Genomic DNA, 20,692 nt, shown 5'->3' on the forward strand with positions numbered 1-20,692 from the left:
GAGTGTAATCATAAAGATGTGTGGGGAGTGGGAGTGTAATCATAAAGATGTGTGGGGACCGTAAGCATGAAGTTGTGTGGGGAGTGTAAGCATAAATTTGTGTGGGGACTGTAAGCATGAAGTTGTATGGGGAGTGTAAGCATAAATTTGTGTGGGAAATGCAAGCATAAAGTTGTGTGGGGAGTGTAATCATAAAGATGTGTGGGGACCGTAAGCATGAAGTTGTGTGGAGAGTGTAAGCATAAATTTGTTTGGGGAGTGTAGCATGAAGTTTTGTGGGGACTGTAAGCATAAATTTGTGTGGTGAGTGTAAGCATGAAGTTGTGTGGTGAGTGTAAGCATGAAGTTGTGTGGTGAGTGTAAGCATAAATTTGTGTGGGGAGTGTAAGGATAAATTTGTTTGGGGAGTGTAGCATGAAGTTGTGTGGGGAGTGTAAGCATAAAGATGTATGGGGACTGTAAGCATGAAGTTGTGTGGGGTAGTGTAAGCATAAATTTGTTTGGGGAGTGTAGCAAGAAGTTGTGTGGGGGAGTGTAAGCATAAATTTGTTTGGGGAATGTAGCATGAAGTTGTGTGGAGAGTGTAAGCATAAATTGGTTTGGGGAATGTAGCATGAAGTTGTGTGGAGAGTGTAAGCATAAATTTGTTTGGGGAGTGTAGCAAGAAGTTGTGTGGGGGAGTGTAAGCATAAATTTGTTTGGGGAATGTAGCATGAAGTTGTGTGGAGAGTGTAAGCATAAATTTGTCTGGGGAGTGTAGCATAAAGATGTATGGGCAGTGTAAGCTTAAATTTATGTCGGGAATGTAGTATAAACTTGTGCGGGGAGTGTACGCTTAAAGTTGTGTGGGGTGTAAGCATTTCTCGTCTGCTGGTATAGGCCTCACGTACAATTCGATAAAATGCAGTACTGGAAAAGAATACCTGAAAATTTAGGGGATATAAATAATACGGAAACTTGTATAATGAATGAGTCTTCCCGTTGAATTTTCAACCAGTAAATATTGTGGCATGTAGGCCCGTTGCTAGCAACGACAGCAGAAGAGGCAGCCATACTACAGCCGTTGCTAAATAATGATTTCGGAAACTGGCATGTTTCAGCGGCAGCGATTGCACAACAGTAAGGAAGGGGTGTTTTCTGTGCGACCCATGCCGAAATGTTATAAGCAGGACATGTAGTGAGGGTCAGTTGAGTTATTTGGTGGGTGCGTGTTTGAGTCATTTAGTTTGAGAACCGCTGAGGTTCAACGTTGTGAGCTGCTGCTGTTAGTAGCCGGTAACTGGGGCAGGGAACGGTTCATGTACCAAGATGAAGGGGGAAAGTCGGCCGTCAAAAGCCGCTACCGAGCAACGGCTAGTGAAAACGTGGCTGTGGACACTAATGTTTGTGTGTGTATGCAATAGCGAATTGTAAGCTGTTGTAGCTCGCTGTCTGTCCGATAATTCCTATCATCAGTACAGTCACACGCATACACTCGGCAATATTAATACTGCTGGTCTGAAAGAGAGAGCAGTGTTTAGCCTATCAAATACGTAAAGAGAAATGGAGTTTAAGGTAGAAAACACAAGACTATGGAGAGTACCATTTTCTGGGATGTGACGCCGTGTAGTTGGACAGAAGTTCACCGGCGTTTCGGAGAACGTACTGCTTCCTTCTTCAGGGTTTACAAAAACCAAGTAAGTAAGGAACCAGCACCTTCTTGCTTTCTTCTTGCTAGTTGTTTGCTTGCGTAACTTGTCGGTCCACAAGATGAAAGCAGGATCTTCATTCGAAACATATGCGAAATTCTACCCAAGTACACGGCGTCACGTCCCAGAATATAATATTCATACTCATTGCTGTGAAAACTTCAAATCCAACCATGAAACCTACTACCGGACAACATGGAGTTAAAACATAGAAAATAGCAATCTTCAATATTACTATTATTATTTTGATATAACTTATTACTTAAATATGATTTTGCGTGTGGCAAATTTGTCGGAATAACCTCAACATTTCGCACTGCTGCCATGTTCGTACTTTTTTTATGGATGAGCGATGTTTTATGCATAGTGTGTAGACAGATTATGGTATATTTCCACGCCAAAGCTCATCTACCTATCACCAATGGTTGATTAGCTATCGCCAGCCAAACGGACACGGATTATATTTCGGACGGCCGCCTTGTTGATGTTTCTACGCCTTTCAAACATTAATTCACCGAAATTGCATATATTTTAAAAATATGCTACCATACATGATTCCATTTTGTTCTAAATTCAGTGTCCCTAATACAGTTTCATCTTCAAAATTTCGCGCTTCCGCCATGTTGTTACTATTAAGCGTAGGAAATTGGGAAATAGGAAGGTTGCGTGGCTGCCTCTATTCCTTTCGAGGGTAGGCCGACAGTACAGACATCTTGAGGCAGCAACGAGTAACTGAACGAAGGAACAGTAGCAGAGGCCAATAAATCTGTGGGGATGGGAATGAACACAGAGGCATCACGAAGTATTGTGTATTGTTTATTCGTGGTTCATGTAACGACGCTCCCTGTAGCTGAGATAATATAGCGTCGAATGTTAGGATGATTGGTGAATAATGAATTTCAAAGTCTGTGGAAGGACGGGGTCGTGGCCTATTTTGTGGTATTATCCAGGTGCTAACCAATCGGCAGTTTCATAAGAAGAAAAACAAAATGATGATTGTAGTGATCATAACGATGACATGATTATGAGTAGATCTCTGGATACAACATTTAAACACGCGGACGGACAGAATGACAAATGGTATGTATACTACAAGCTTACAGAAATGTGTTCCCGGAAACACAGAAAATTAATTTAAGCCTTGAAAAAAAGATGTCAAGTTTTTCCCAATTTAAAATGTATTTTCTTGATGTTTACCCACAGTCTATATTTTTATGTCTGGCTTCTGGCTTGCGCATAAGAAGAAGTATGACAAGAAGTAGCGGAGCAGTGGTTGCAGCTGCATCTTGGCGATGTAAAGAGAGCCCTGGCATGGCCTATACAGATGCTACACCTCATATCTCAACTAGCAGACCCGACCAAATCCATTGCGCACGGACAGGCCAAGTAACACAGACAGTATACAGACCGATTTATCACCAAGAATCACTGCTGGATCCATGCTGTGCGTTGCTATGTCTCGCGTAATGTAGCTAATAATGTTTATAACCTCACGGCGTCATCACCTCGCTGATCCGCAAGTACCGCGTGACGCAGGGTCCGATAGCGATACTTGCGTCAATCAGGTGTAAATAAAGTGAGCTATAAAAACCGGCGACCAGTACTCGGTGAATCGATGCATGCGCTGGGGGGGGGGGACACCATCAATCAATCATTTAACTATGTGCTTTACTGATGATAGAGGAGCACAAAACGCTGACTTCACGCGGTGAATAGGCGCCAACGGGCTGGGGGGAGGGGGAGGGGGGGGTGCGGTTCTGACATCGGCATATAAATGGCCAAAAACGATTTATTGATTAGTAATGTTTCTCTGAGTGGAAAAGGGAAGGAAAAGCAACGTCGCCATATTTTTGATGTATGATAACACTTCTTACCACGAGAGGCGCTCGCATCACGCCATAATATTAATCACAAGACCATAACCGTGTCGTGTACGAGACTGCAGTATATTTTTATTCTTCTCCTTTTTCAGTCGTCAGAACAACATCACACACACACACAGGGTCTAAATAGCTACCCCTCTCCCCACACGTGGAGCTGCTTCCTGGGGGTTCCTTTATTTGATTGGTGGTATTCTGGTTCCGGTTTTTGGTTTCCGGTCTGGTGAATCCATTGGACAGGAACTTGGTAAGGCGTAAAGCACCAATGAACGTGAAGCTGACATGAAATAATGGCGACCGAATCATTAAGCCCTACACAAGTACCAAAAACGCAACGTGCCCACCAGCCCTGACGTCGCCTTCATCTGTCCACAGCAGGCTGACATCTGCTATGCGGAAGTGCGGCTGTCTTCGCGTCACTGCACAGCCAAACCAGTGGTCGCGGGTTCGAGTCCCCAGTAGATCAGTGGAGTTTTCAATTGACCTAAGCCTTCCGTCCCTACTATGGCCCTGGCGTCGATTCGGACTCTAACAGAAAGGAGCATCAGGAATCTTCCTGGGGGTAAAGGGCGGCCGGCGCGTAAGGATGACATCCTCACCGCCATCTGTGAGCTGATTGTCTAGAAAATGTTGGAGCCTCGACGTCTCACAACTCTATGGGCCTCCACGGGCTGCTACAGGGATAGCTTTACTTAACCTCACCGCCAGCTGTGAGCCGACTGTCTAGAAAATGTAGGAGCCTCGACGTCTCACAAACCTATGGGCCTCCACGGGCTGCTACAGGGATAGCTTTACTTAACCTCACCGCCAGCTGTGAGCCGATTGTCTAGAAAATGTAGGAGCCTCGACGTCTCACAAACCTATGGGCCTCCACGGGCTGCTACAGGGATAGCTTTACTTAACCTCACCGCCAGCTGTGAGCCGATTGTCTAGAAAATGTAGGAGCCTCGACGTCTCACAACCGTTTGGGCCTCCACGGGCTGTTATAGGGATAGCTTTACCTTTTCACCTATTTTTTTTTTCATTGGCACTACAGCCCTCATTTGGGCCTAGGCCTACCTCCATGAAACTCTCCGTCTTTTCACCTATACCGCAAAGAATATTCGTAGCGTCATGCAGCTTAACGATGTTTAGGGAATAGTTGCTCATTTAACCTGAGCAAGAAACGAAGTTCACAGAAGAGCACTTTGGGCACACCCAGAACTTAAGAAGCGTAAATTTGTTTCTTCGTAGTTCACTTACCGATACCGTCAGTGTCAGTGGCAGTGGTGGTGGCAGTAGTAGGAGTAGGAGTAGTAGTAGTAGTAGTAGTAGTACATAATTGCTGGCCCTTGCACCGCGACTTTCAGTGCTCTACTGTGTAGGCTCCTCTATTTCAGCCCTTCAACAGTCCCACACTTCGACTGAAGCGCAGGATTCTGCTTACAGGGGCGCCATGACAGTCGTCTGATTCCGTGAAACAGTGAGCCATATGACGGACCATTAAGCAAGCGGTAGCCTCACACTCGCATAGGACATGTGCGTATGGCTGATCCATCTCTTGCTAGGCACCTTTCGCAGACATGATTGTCTGCTAGTCCCATTTTGAAAGGGTGTCCTTTTAGGTGACTGTGTCCTGTAAGTAGTCCTGTCAGGGTCGAAGAATACGAGAAGCAAAGAAAACAGCGTGAAGCAGGTAGCTGTAGCAGAGCCTACAGTATTATATCCCAGAAGATAAAACTTTTCATAACCACCGGTGTGGGAACCTAAAATCCTGCCACTTAGGCCAGCTTGCTCGACAGAATGATAAAGAAGATGGTACGCATGCTTACCGCTCAACTGTAAAGTGTGAACTGCAGAGACAACCATATGGTTCCATGGCCAGGCCGGCGTGTTTAAATTCTCTTGGAATATCACCCCAATCTAATTCCGAGGAGCCGGGATAGCGCAGTCGGTATAGCGACTGGCTATGGGCTGGACGACCGGGAGGTCAAAGTTCGAGTCCCGGTTGAATAAAGAATTTTCACTTCTCCAATGGTCCAGACCGGATCTGGGGGCCACCCAACCTCCTATACAATGGGTACCGGGAGTAAAGCGGCCGGGCGTAAAGCTGACCACTCACCTCCAACTAGTGCCGAGGTTAAGAAAATGCGGATCTATATATCCACTCCCCCCACATGTCTTCATGGTGTATGCTTAACTAATCACAATTCTAATTTAGAGCCATTATAAATTGACCTGCTCCTGCCCTAGTTCTCAGTGCGTAGCCTCGAGTTCGAAACCTGCTAACTTTATATGAGATTCATGGTGGATAGACTGGCACTGGAGCGAGTCTCTTCGGGTTTCCAGCATCCCATCTGTGGCTACCCCCAGAGGTGTGCGACAATCCTGACCAGGCAGCACTAACACATCCCCAGTCTTTAAGTTGTGGACTTCATCTCTGGGCCGGCACGTGGCCTGTTACAGAAAACAGACGTTACACATTTCTCGCCTATAAATTTACTTATCAGCTTCAGAAATTTGGGGCTCCGGATTTGTGCAAGGCAGGAATTTGAAACGCGTGCCTATTACATATTAAACATTTATAGCGTAGTCGGTATAGCGACTGGTTACGGGTTCGGAGTTCGAGTCCTCAGAAGGGAAAACTTTTTATCCTCTCTACGACGTCCAGACCGGTTCTGGGGCCCTCAGAGCCTATTATCCAATGGATACCTTGGGCTCCTTCCTCGGGGGTGAAGCAGCCCGGGCGTGAAGCTGATCACTTACCTACACCTAGTGTCGAGGTCAAGAATACTTAGATCAGTACATCCGCTGCTCCATACATCTGCATGGCGTACTGCTTAATAAGCTGAGCACAGGGATAACTTCATGTGTTGCTGCCATCACACGACAGATGTCGTTACGGCAGTTCAGTGTTGTCCGCATCCTCCACCTGCTGAACAGCTCGTGCCGCAGCGTTTACTATAAGAGCTAACAGATTAACAATATCCTTTATAAATCCAGAGACGGCCCGCTGAGATGACGTGGCGGCGAGGGTTTGGACCACAACAGCTACGCCAAACGGTGCATGAGCAAACATGCGGCACCTTGCACATAGTGGTTCAGTTCTGAGGGGCAATGTTCCTCTCCCAGCTCAAGAAGTGGGTGTTCGTCACTTGTTTCTTGTTTAGTACCTGAAACGGTACGTAAGATGCGGACGGAAACGTTGGTAGCCTAATACAGATATTTTTCTGAAGAGCCTGAGGAAAAAATCGCTAGAACCTCAAGGAGGATAGCCGGTGAATTGGCAGAGTTTCGAAACGGGCACCTGTAGTGCACAAGTCATAACGTCCACTTAGCCCTTTGTTGGGCGTTGGCCGCTTTTTTCAGTTTCTGGCTCTATTACAGTCAGTAGGACTCCTTCGACGGGGGATCAGCTCGTCGGAAAGCCGCTACCTAACACAAACACAGAATAAACGCACGCAGACATCTATGCCTTAAGTTCTTGGGTTGGGTTCTGTAGTGGAGATGTAATATGTTTCCTGTGAGGTACGAACTGCAATCGTATATATTATTTAATAGAAATTAGGTCTTTAGAGAGTTACGTGTGGTCACATTAACTTTTCAGCTGTTGTTATGTCTCCGGAAGTGCCATTGTTATTCATTTAGTACAATTTATGGTGACATAGCTGAGATTGATGAACAGTCCAGACACAGAACCTAACGTAAAAAGGGAAGAGGTTCGATTCGGGTTCAAGGCCATTATGCTTACTGTAAGCAGTCAACACAGGTGGGCAATGGAACACGAATGATGCTGACGATAAGAATCTCGCCTCTATGATGATATGTGTAGCTGTCCGGAAACAAATCCTTCACACCAGTGGAGCGATCCTTGTAGCTATCGCTCAAACGCTGAATTCATCTTCGCACCGACGACATAGCTGCCATTAGGTGTGATGCGAGTTGAAGGAAAGAGGAGGAGAGGAAACCGTGGAGGTTGGCAATCCATCACCTCTCCAGAAAGCTAAAGGTGTAGTTTAACGCAGAGGGGGCTCCCCGCTGCGTGATATTTATTCTAACACTCGTTATTTAACTGCTGGTGCATGTCCCCCACCCTCCTCCAACACAGCAAGCACATAAAGTACCACGCAACTTACGGCTGAGGGTACCGAAAACCTGGGTATAATGTAGCGTCTGACAAGTTGTTGTCTGGTTATACATCCCGTCTGCTACAGGCATTAGCAGCAGGTTCTGACCACGTCCTGCCGACTGAGGATGCATTGGCATCCAATCTCGCCCGTTGTTTTCCCTAAGAGAATGCAACGTGCTGTTGCTACAACATCAAGATAAGGACATATCGGAAAGTCTTTCATTCAAATTGGAGTACTGAAATAACAGAAGCATCTATATCAGGGAAAGAATGTCAGAGTTTGCAGACATCGAAGGACATAAGAAGAGCTTGCGGGACCAGTTCCCTTGGTACATTTGTTTTGCTTTCGATTGCTGTAACTAATTCTAATTACCTCACAAAAACAATAGTCCCTGGTCAATGTTCTGGGAGGTCATAGTATCGGTCATTCTAAGCAAAATATTGTGTGAATGTACATGTGTCCTATTCCGAACGGTACCGACATACCGTACACAGTTCCAAAACTGTTGATAACAAGGAAATATTACGTACTGTTTCTAATGCCGGTCTTTATTGTTCGAGTGAAAAAAATGGTACAGTTTGCCTACTGCAACACATTTTCGAAAATTCCACCGTTAACATCAATACACTTTGAAACTCGTGTGAGGACATGACGTGTTGCTCGTCTGTACAGTGTACAGTGTACTGTACAGTGAAATAGTTCTATCTCGGTGCAACTCGTGTGAGGATATGACGTGTTGCTTGTCTGTACAGTGTACAGTGTACTGTACAGTGAAATAGTTCTATCTCGGTGCAACTCGTGTGAGGATATGACGTGTTGCTTGTCTGTACAGTGTACAGTGTACTGTACAGTGAAATAGTTCTATCTCGGTGCAACTCGTGTGAGGATATGACGTGTTGCTTGTCTGTACAGTGTACAGTGTACTGTACAGTGAAATAGTTCTATCTCGGTGCAACTCGTGTGAGGATATGACGTGTTGCTTGTCTGTACAGTGTACAGTGTACTGTACAGTGAAATAGTTCTATCTCGGTGCAACTCGTGTGAGGATATGACGTGTTGCTTGTCTGTACAGTGTACAGTGTACTGTACAGTGAAATAGTTCTATCTCGGTGCAACTCGTGTGAGGATATGACGTGTTGCTTGTCTGTACAGTGTACAGTGTACTGTACAGTGAAATAGTTCTATCTCGGTGCAACTCGTGTGAGGATATGACGTGTTGCTTGTCTGTACAGTGTACAGTGTACTGTACAGTGAAATAGTTCTATCTCGGTGCAACTCGTGTGAGGATATGACGTGTTGCTTGTCTGTACAGTGTACAGTGTACTGTACAGTGAAATAGTTCTATCTCGGTGCAACTCGTGTGAGGATATGACGTGTTGCTTGTCTGTACAGTGTACAGTGTACTGTACAGTGAAATAGTTCTATCTCGGTGCAACTCGTGTGAGGATATGACGTGTTGCTTGTCTGTACAGTGTACAGTGTACTGTACAGTGAAATAGTTCTATCTCGGTGCAACTCGTGTGAGGATATGACGTGTTGCTTGTCTGTACAGTGTACAGTGTACTGTACAGTGAAATAGTTCTATCTCGGTGCAACTCGTGTGAGGATATGACGTGTTGCTCGTCTGTACAGTGTACAGTGTACTGCACAGTGAAATAGCTATATTTCAGAAACCGCTCGAAGAGGACACCTGTACCTATGCACTTTTTGCTTAGAACGACCGATACTGTGACCTCCGAGAATATTGGCCTTTCCTCCTAGGACATCCTGTACGTCGGTCTGTCGATGCGAACTGCATCTGAACAGCAGAAGATGACTATAGGAACGGTTCCGCGCGTCCAGTTTGCGCGGACTGTGTGTGGTGTGAAATGAGGACGAGAGATATCCGTCTGCAGCTCACCCTGTGCTGCAGGCAACACGTTACAATGTACAAGCTCATATTGAGATGCTTTGGGCAATCAGACCGTGCGCCTAACTGATTAAGCACTATGCCATGAAGGCCTATGGGAGAGTTGAGGTATAGCGCCAACATTCTTGATTTCCCCCCGGTCTGGACGCTGTGAAAAAGAATATAAATCTTGTTTTGCCGGGAATCGAACCCATAGCCCGTCCTTATACCGACTGAGCTATCCGTGAAGTACTGCAAGCGGATAATAAATTTTGATGCCGTCAGACTTCATATAGGCAGGTTACCCTTATGAACGGTCACTCACTTCGATCATGAAAACAGAGACATATTCCTTCGAAACGACTGTGTCTGCCTACAATGCACACGGCGTCACAGCCCAGAGCACCGCACTTTGAGCATTCCCCGCCATGAAAACCTGGACACTCACGTCAGCCCTTACATGTGAAGGCCTTGAATTGCCATTAGTGCAATGATTTCACACTTCGTTTCATAAATAATATTGAACAGCAATAAACGGCTCATTGTCGCTTGAAACTTCAGTGTCATGTTCCTTCGTGCATTGAAATGGACACGAGCAGTGGCGTATCCATGTGAAAGAAATGGAGGAGAGCTAAACGCGATGGCCATGAGCTCTGGGACGGCTTCTTCGCTCTCTGCCCGTCTTACAAGATTCCCGTATTAAACAGCACAATGCAGAATGGGCAAAATGTGGCCCGCAAAGATTCAGTCCCGCTCGTAGCAATGTCCAGCTGTCTATGAAGTATAATAGACAGTAAGAGAAAGTGTCATCATGAAAAAACCAAGAAGTTCTGGGAAGAATTAGCAGCAGTGCTACGAAGCGGATCGCATGGAAAGCGACGTGTTCAACAGATCTTCTACTGTTACGTCTGTATTCCCTGTAGCGGGAATGTGTATAGTGAGCCGTTGCCTAGAAATACATATACAGTTAGTTGATCTCATAAGCCCAATGTTATTTTCTTTTCAAAACAGAAGAAGTAGGCTAAAATAAATCTGAGAAGATAAGATTGCCCTTGTGCTAGCTTCCAGGATTATTTGCCAGAGGGAGGGGGGCAGGAGCAGAGAGCCCCTCGATTTATTTCGAAAGGAGGGGGACAACCAGAAAATTGCCTTACAAACCCAGATTCAAGCCGTTATGAGAATTTTTACAGGTGGTCCTAGATTATGGATCTTTGCATTGAAGCAAAGATGGCTCCAGAAACGCGTTCATGTTCTTATGTCACATGTTGCAGGTGGTAATGACGCCATCCTCGGTGAGGTTGGCCGAACCACGGCTGTGTCTTTGGTGGGGACGCATCACGGACCAGGGCTGCGTTGGGACACCTCGTGGTCCCGCCGGGCAAAGACAGTCTCGGGGTCTGGAGCAGTATGACCTACCGGGGCTGGCGGCCGAGTTTCCATAAAGGGCAATGGCATTATCACCGGAGCCTCCGACGCGGCGGCATAATGACTCTTGGGTGTCAGTAGGGTGTACCCGGGACGAATGCGGGAGAGCACTCCTATGGGGGTAGCTTCGGCTATTTGAGTTGTCTCCCTAGAGTACCGATAAGGTGCCGCAAGCCTTAGGGCTCAACACTCTAAAACAGTTTGACCAACCCATGTGGAGGGGCGGGAATGGGGGAGCTCATAAGCCGCACTTCTCCACAAGTCATCATGATGTGGTGTTTAGTTAAGTAGAGGAACAACATTAGCGCCGAGCCCCTTTGGCTCATGCTGAAGCGATGTAAGTGAGGTCACTCCAAAGGCACCGAAACGTTCGTTACTATACTTCGAAAAAATCTTAATTTTCCTTCAAAACCTTCGAGTGTTCAGAAATTGAGCGTCTAGAAGCTGAATGAACGGCCTACATATTACACATTATTGCTTGTGCATCGGTCGTCGGAAACTAAGTTGCTATGTCTCCCCGGAGACTGAGGACCCGGGAGACTCACTTGTGGAGACTCCGTTGTCCTTCTCCTTGGTGCAGTCAGTGCAGTGAGTGAAGACATTTGGCCCTTTAAGAAGCCTTGTTGGCACAAGTTTTGCAAAAAGAGATGTGGCTCTGAAATGGGCCCCTTCTCCTCCCCTCCCTGATGGATCTGGGTGACTACCTTCCTTACAAACTGTCTATGGAACAGAACCGACCCTCATCCTGAGCATTTCTATCCTGAAGATGGAGGCAGCATAACCTTGACATCGACCTACAGAACTCTACGATCTCAAAACCCACGAGACCTCAACTTAAACTCCATTGATCTGATTGAGAGAACATGGGCCCTTGTTTCTTGAGGTTTTAAAACAAAAATTGTATCTATGACTTTCACGAATCAATTGCATAAAGCGTCCTTGGTGAGAAACGCAGAAGGAAGGAGACCATTAGGAATATCTAGACGTAGGTAGGAGGATAATATTAAAGTAGATCTGGGAGAATTATAATGGGGGTGGTATGGACTGGATTCGTCGGACTCAGGATAGAAAAGAGTGGCGCGGGCTCTTGTGAACACGGTGATGAACCTTCGGGCTCCATAGAATGTTGGGAAGTTCTTGGGTAGCTGAGCGACTGGTGCCTTCTAATGAAGGACTCGGCTCCATAGAGTTAGTTATGTTAGTTATGGATGCAGCAGATAGACAGCGCACTCGGCGCTCTACTCCCGTGGCTTGCCGGAGGACTTCTCAGTTTTTATAGTGTTGGGCTTCTTGCTGCTGAAGGACCCACGGTGAATCTGGCACCAGCTGAAGTGGCGTGTGCACATATGTGTACACAGTTTACAGTACAATGTCCAGATTTGCACTAGTTGTATGTGTCAGGTTTAAAATCTTAAAAGAGTTGCACAGTCGGCGTATTTATAACTCCCGACGTGTTGATTTCACACAAAATTTGATGGTATGTTTTCTTACTTATCTTCACATAACGTCTGCAACGACGCACCAGACTATACACCACCCTAGCCCAGAAGATGGCAATTTTCAGTTGTTTCCGGTAATGTTTTTAATAGCCGGATGTACTAAGCAGTTACTGTGGTACCTATCCACTAAATTGCAGGGTGTCATATCCCAGAAGTGAGTAATCTTAAACTATATTAAATGAACGCTTTTCAGAGCCAGACGATACCTGCTGAATTATTAAAGCAGTTCATAACAGAGGTACATGTATACCAAACTACACGGAATCACATGCCGGAAGAGGGTAATCTTCAAGTCATGAAAAGTTAAACAATTCCGTCCAGTGTGACTGGCTAAGATTTTTCTTATTTCAATTATTTGTGCCCTTACATGTTTCGGTCTTCAGAGACCATCATCAGAGGGACACTTTTACATCAGTACTGTTAGAAGCCACTATTACAATACATGTTCTAAAATTTAAAACATATACATAAAATATTAATAATATATAATTGGGTTTAAAATCTGAAGTCTTTACAACTACAGCGGCTGTTAAATACGTTAAAATATTTATGATTTGATTGTTAAGACTCTATTGGAATTCGTAAACCAAGCTGGTTCCTGTCGTCCCTCTTACTGCTCGTATTTCCCTTGACGGGGGCCGAACGTGTGCCGCCCTGTCGTTCTCGAGAAGAGGGTTCTTTGATGTTGTCCTGTATGTGTTTGCGCACTGTGTTGTTTTTAGATTTTAAACCCAATTGTATATTATTAATATTGTATGTATACATTTTAGCTTTTTGAACATGTATTGTAATAGTGGCTTCTAACTGTATTGATGTAAAAGTGTCCCTCTGATGATGGTCTCTGAAGACCAAAACATGTAAGGGTGTAGATAACTGAAACGAGAAAAATATTCACCAGTCACACTAGACGGAACTGTTTAAGTTTCTTTGGTATTATTAGTGTGACGGACCAGAATGAAACAAATCAAATTAATCTTCAATTAATTAAACGATTTTGTCCATAGACGATAGTTGTAAAACTGAAGCTGCGATGCTCTTTACCAAAGCACATGGTGTAACATCATGCAAGACAGTGATCTCCCTGAGAAAGTTGCTCCTCGCTTGTTGCTCGAGGACGGGTGCTTTCGAGTGCTCCTCGCTTGTTGCTCGAGGACAGGTACTTTCGAGGTTCTGTGGACCGACGGAAGGTCCTGAGATGGCTGACACATTTAGGGATGAATAGTGTGCAATAAATTTGCTTTCATAGGTGACATCTCCCAAGCCTTGATCACTCTTAAGAGTACCGTTACGTGGTATATGTGGTCACAGAAGGTGTTCGGATTGGTGGCTCGATTTATTGTTCACTTCTACACTCACGACTCTTGACTATACTTTATACATACACAGACTAGTGTTCTCAGTATGTTACATTCTCCACTAGCCGTTTCCTGGCAACAGATTTTAACACATGAACTATAAAAATCTCACTGAATTACACACTCCAAATATCACACACAAATATCACAGCCGCACTCTTGCAACTAAATCTTTTCTTCACGGCCTTCCGTACAGAACGGAACTCTCAACTCAAAGTCAAAGTCAAAGTCACACTGCGACTGACGGTCAGTCAGTCAGTAAGTCTTGGTGTCGAGCACCCTCCTGGGGCTCATGACCAGATATTTATTACTGTTTGATAGTTACGGTCTTGTCCTTCTGGGGCGCCCTCTCTGACGAGAGGACGGGTCTGTCGTCTGTACATGCTTCTGGCCCTTGCCAGAGCAGTCTTTCTCGGGTCCGAGTCCCTTGGGACTCGCGACCATATTTTACTGTCTCAGATTCGAGACTTCCTTTTTCGTCGCCTCCTACGACTCGCAGGGTCACGGTGGAGGTATTCGACCCCGCCTCCACACGGGCGGAACTTTCAACTAACTTTATCCCTTGCTTATAATATCTCGACACGTACCACATAGTAACACCATTCTTCTATTGTTGCGTGCGTGTATGTTGCAGGCATTACCTAGCTACGGCCGCTGTTTACAGAGTTACCGCATAGCAACGGGTCTATACGTCACAGGATGCAGGTAAAGCATGATAATATTTTTATTTGTACCGACAAATTAAGGGGGCTCGCGGTAACATAGTTGGTTGAGGCACTATGCTACAAGCCGGAAAGTNGAGTCGCGGTTCGAATCCCGATGAGGTCATTGTATTTTTCAATTGACCTAATCCTTCCAGTCGCACTATGGCCCTCGGAAGTCAGCACTCAGGAATCTTCCTACGGGTAAAGGGCGGCCGGCTGGTAAGGCTGACAACCTTACCGCCATCTGTGAGGAGACTGTCTAGAAAATGTGGGAGCCTCGATATCTCACAACCGTATGGACCTTCACGGCCTGTTACAAGGGTAGCCTTTTACCTTAGCGACAAAATTAACTCTTTTAAGGAAAAACTGACTGTGGGAGCCAGAATCAAGAAAAGGAACAAAGTCGAAATGTTCGATAAGCTGACAAGGCGTTGCAGACTGGACAAGAATCTTGTCGATTTAATTCTACAAATTCTGTTCCTGCTGAGTAAAAACACGGATGTATCCTCCTTGAACTGGGTGACAGAGCCGTTTGTGTTTAGTTGAGAGCCTACAGCAGGAGATGAGCTGACGGAAATAAGAAACGACAGGAGAATGTCACTGAAGCGCTGATCAGCAGAGAGGGCCTCATTGTGGTTGCCTCTCCGACAGGAGTACCCCCTCCTCACAATGTAGGGACATCTACACCGTATCTATGTGTGTGAGGCTGGCCTCTCTACTATGAACACAATGAGGTCGCGGCGTTAAACACTGCAGGAGAACTTCAGGGCACGCTCGTCAACCATCCGATCTCGGACAAGCGACATCTTGAGACATCTCCGAGCATAGGTTTCCCACTGATATGTTTATGCTTACATAAAGACTTATGTTTCTACTAATGTTAATAGTAAAAACAGTTCTTATCCACTTTAGACTTATTGTAAACAGAAAACATTAATGTAGCATTAAAATTTTTATCACATGGCAGAATATTTCATTCAAAACCTGATATTTCATTATTTCATTGAGAAAAAGAGAGGGTGTGTGACAGAGAGGGGGAGGGAACACTTGTTTTGAGGCCAATGGAATAAAGTTACAGGATTTTTTTATAAACGACATCTTTTTCAATGATATCTCATTTCAGTATCTGGAGTAATAACATATATGAACATAAATTTTAAAAATAAATCTTTTGAAGTCCATGATCAACAGTATTTTTAAAAATAACACAACGATTAGAATTTTAGCTATTGAACTTCTGACAACAACCTTACTAACCTTTATTAATGATAAAATCTCTGGTTGAGACAAATGACGGTGTGTTCTGACAATTTTAGCTCCTTGTTCGGTGTGCAGTGGGTTAAAAATGTTGAAAATCTCTGTCCTCTTTGGCCCACGCCGGATCACCGGGCTAACCTGACTGAGGTTCGTCGTGGTTTTCCTCAGTCCTCTCAGGCAAATGGCGGGACAGTACCTCGATTTGTCCATTACCACTTCCACCCAAATCTCTTGCAGCTGATCATTAATCTAACACCCATCGCTTTGATTCTATACAGATCAGTTTTCGACAGCACAGTCAAATAAAGAAAACAATGATATAAGACCTCTAATACTCCTTGTTAAATACTTGTTCATTTGACGATGCTGTCAGTAACATACTGTAGGACTGTAGCTGTTGAACACTGAATACACACATTAGTTTAGTCCTATAAGCAAAGTTTTCGAGAATGGAAACCAAGTTTAATCCGAAAGCTGGGTGCTCTTCACGTCACATAACAACTGCCTGGTGCATGAACGCCTTCATAAATACCTGTTCCATGATATTCGCCCTATAAACGTTTCTGAAGCGAAGAAATTCAGCTTAACCCGAGGACTGTGGCATACTCAAATTAGGTTATTTGTATTTCTTTACACTACGCTAGCCTGGCGCTATTAGTTTCAGCTAAATTTTCCTTCTGGAATATAAATACTGGGCTTCCGTCTATAATGGGTTTCAGTATTGTAAATCAGAAATGCATTGTTTGCTATAATGTACAGGGAGATCGAGAAGTCGCGCACATCACACTAAGCAATTATACTTTGCTGGTTTAATACACAAACTACAAGACATACAACACTTACTATTAATGTTTATAACCTTACACCTTAGAAATGAAAATTCAAATGGCTTCCCTGTTCAGCAATGCATGCGCGAGCTCTTTTTACCATGTTTGAGGCCACTTTGTGGAGCACCTGTAAATTGATGCTGTTAATCGCCGTCATAATGTTCCTCTTGAGGTCATCCAGTGCATGCAGATTGTTTTTATAGACAATTCCTTTGAGGTACCCCCAAAGGAAATAATCTGCGGGTGACAAATCGGACGAACGCGGGGGCCACACTCCTTTTGAAATGAGACGGTCACCGAAAAACTCGCGCAAGAACTGCATGGTTTCATTAGATGTGTGACATGTGGCACCGTCTTGCTGCAACCAACAGTCACATTCATCAACTTCAAGAAGAGCAATAAACTATGTAATGATGTCTTGGTACACTGGACTGTTCACTGTTGTTTCAAACGAAATTGGGCCCACTATTCAACGACGTGATACAGCACACCACACTCCAATTTTCTGACAGTGCAAGGGCTTTTCATGTAACACATGTGGATTTTCAGATGAAGAAATTCTATTGTTTTGACTGTTCATGTAGCCACTAAGGTCACTGAAGAAAACCTGATCAAACTCTTCAATTCCGTGGTTGCCAACAAATGTCCAAAACCATCTACAGTACACTAAGCGTTTTTCTTTATCCAGGTCCTTCAGTTCCTGCAAACAGCGAACACGAAACGCACGAAGGTGTAACTTCTTCATCGCTTCTGAGCACTTCCGTGCGAAATCCCTGATTGCGCTGCTAGTCTCCTCAGGCTTTATGAAGGGGAACGCTGCAACATATTTTCCACGTCAGCCAGTTTAGCCTCAGTCAAAGTGGCCGGTCTCCCGGATCGCTTCCTATCTGAAACTGATCCACATTCCCGAAATCGGTTGATTGTTCTCGTTATCGTCGAACTGTTAGGAACTGCAGAATCCGGATATTCCCGAAGAAACTCGCCCGCGACTGGCGAAATAATGTTCCACAATGAAAACTCGTCCTTGGGAAAACGACATGTCTGTCACTCAATAAACAAAGCTATACTGCAGACGTCGTATGACCGATACGCGACAGATGGTGTTACTACTCTTTGTTAGTACTCCTACAGTACCATCTAGCGGTAGGAGATATAATTATATTAACTGCAAAACAATTTATAGAACTTTTAGTTTGATGTACGCGACTTTACGATCTCCCTGTAATTCGCTTACCTGGCATGTCACGTTCTCCCAAAACAGGCGGTAGACCAGAAGTCTTGACTTTGCACAACCTGTTTCACAAAACTGTTCGTATCGTGCATGAAATGACGGTTCGAAACGTGGGTCCTAATTTGAAATCCGTTAAATACAGTCGCTCAATTACTTGCATTGATTTGTTTTCGTTAAATCATTGCGCACATCTCACTTTTTGCACAGATATCGCCATATTTGACTACAGTGCCCCCAGTGGCAAATCATTGCAACTGCATTCCCGCGCTTTGATTCGAAACATTACCACTTACAATTACAGTAAACCGTCGTTAATCCGGTTACAGTTAATCCGGATGCAAATATGAAAAATTCTCTTCACAGTTGAGTACATACTTCAAAAGACACGTGGTATTTACGTAGGCAGATGAGTCACTTGTCTGCTCAGATAAAACTTCACAGTTTCTTCAAAGCTGTATCATTACGGTCAAAACCCTGAGTCTTCTATCGCTGAATAAATGTATCGTCTTTTTTACAGCTTTGAAATAAAGGCTCTACAACGATACTTTACTATTTACTTTCATTATCACTACTTATACCATTAAAGTTTCCATTTACTTCTGTTCTAATTTTTTTGTATTTTGGGGCTACCTTCTGCTCTACTAATCTGGGTCATTGCTTAATCCGGATGACTTTCCCCACCTATTTAATCCGGATTAGCGAGGGTTTACTGTAAATGTCTGAAAGTTCGGACTTATTATCTTGGCTGATTGTTTCACAGTAAAAAGGAAAGGTAAAGCTATCCCAGTAACAGGCCGTGGAGGTTCATAGGGATGTGAGACGTCGAGGCTCTCTCATTTTCTAGACAATCGGCTCACAGATGGCGGTGAGGTTGTCAGCCTTACGTGCTGGCTGCCTTTTACCCCCAGGAAGATTCCTGGTACTCATTTCTATTAGAGGCTGAGTCGACCCCAGGGCCATAGTGCGGTCAGAATGATTAGGTGAGTTGAAAAATCCAATGACCTCATCGGAAATAGAACTCGCGACCTTCCGGCTTGTAGCATAATGCCTCAAGCAACTACGCTACCGCGTGTCTCGATTGTTTCAAAGTACGTTTCGGAAACGGTGAAGAACACATTTTTTCAATTCAGAGAAATTTCTGGTGCAGTGAGGGCAGGCAGCAGTGTCTCTGCCGTCCAAGTCATGCTTGCCTTCCGCCGCTCGAGCACTGGGGGGGGGGGGNGGATTTTTGTCTTTGTGTTGTCTTATATAGGCAGAGGCCTTGCGATGGGCCGATCCCCCGTCCAAGGAGACCTACATAAATCGTCTATTGGACTAACAGTTTGAGGCTAATTCTAAACGGTAACAGGCCATACTTAATAGGACTTGAGACATTTAATGATGTAAATGGTATGAGGTGGAAGCACCCAAACTCCGGGGTGCAGCTCGATTACGTTACGTTGCCCAGGCCGGCCGGCAACTCGTCTGGAGATGATGTTCACAGGTGTGACCGCAAGTTGGGACAGCCTTCGTGATGCTATCAAGTGACGGGACATAAGCTCACGTGAGACCCGCAGTAAATCCGCCTGTCCCATCTCCTTGCCTCTCTTTATCTCTCCTCATCAAGCATTCTCACGGGATTGTAAGAGCAACACGCGGGTCACTCATGCTGTAGCGCGGTAGGCTCGTATTCTGTAGGTGATCGGTTCGAATCTCCGCCTGTAACACTGGGTACCTTTACTGAATTTTCTCGTTTTTTTTTTCGATCCTAGTTTCTTCCACGTCCTTTCCGATTAATTATTCACCATTAATCTACAATTCTAGCCGGTCACGGTAGCCGAGCGGTCTAAGACATATACTGTCTTCGCTCGCTCGGAAGCCGGGATTGTGGGTTCGACGCTACGATACGACGCTATATAGATACCGACAGCACCGTAAAACAGGGGACGCAACATCCCAGAACACGGCAACCTTCAGCATGTAAGATGGCTGAACTCAGTAACACAGCATCGAAGCTTGGCCCTACATAAGAACACACTGTGGTGAAGACACGCCCCCAATTTGCACAGACGCTGCAGACAAATTCCAACAAGTACATATCGCCGCCATTACGCATGCGTGTGTCTGGGATTGCGCGGTGAAAGGCATGTTTGGAAACCACTACCATAATTGCGTATGTTTGCCAGCGCCAGTTATGGTTACTCTGCAATTACCTGGTAGGCGACAGACAGCCAGACACACCTCCTCACTTTACAAAACAGTTGACAAATGCAATAAGAATTGAGTCCAGACTGTCACCTTGTTGACATTTGTCCGGAGGCAGGAAAATATTTGAGAAGTATTCATGTAAATACTCCGCTAATAACGTGTAAAAAGGCACAATAAAAATTAAAAGGTTTAAACACAAAAGTGATACAAGTTTCAGGGGAATAATTTCTTGCAGTCTGACATAAATTACTGACGTTTCGGGAGGACATGCCGCCTCCATCTTCGATAAACCTATTACGTAAGCAAGCACTAAGCAGATCTATGTAACGTCAGAAAATTTTCAAAAGAGATCACCCAAAGAGGCGCTGTTTTTCTACCGTGAGAACCTCACAGGTCACACGACGTTGGCGTAGTTGCACAGACATGGCTCGTTCTGAGGGCTGGGCGTGGAGTCATTCTGTAACACATTGAATACCACGCGTTTCTTCCCAGGAAGATAAGCCTAACGTTATTTTTAACCCTGTAGATGAGTACATACGGAATGCATACTCAATTTTGGTGAGTAAACCTATTGGAAGGGGAGGCACGCAGTAGAGTAGTTGGTTGAGGCACTATGCTACAAGCCGGAAGGTCGCGGGTTCG

Source organism: Cryptotermes secundus, unplaced genomic scaffold, assembly GCF_002891405.2.
Source record: "Cryptotermes secundus unplaced genomic scaffold, Csec_1.0 scaffold330, whole genome shotgun sequence".
In the NCBI taxonomy this organism is placed as follows: domain Eukaryota; kingdom Metazoa; phylum Arthropoda; class Insecta; order Blattodea; family Kalotermitidae; genus Cryptotermes; species Cryptotermes secundus.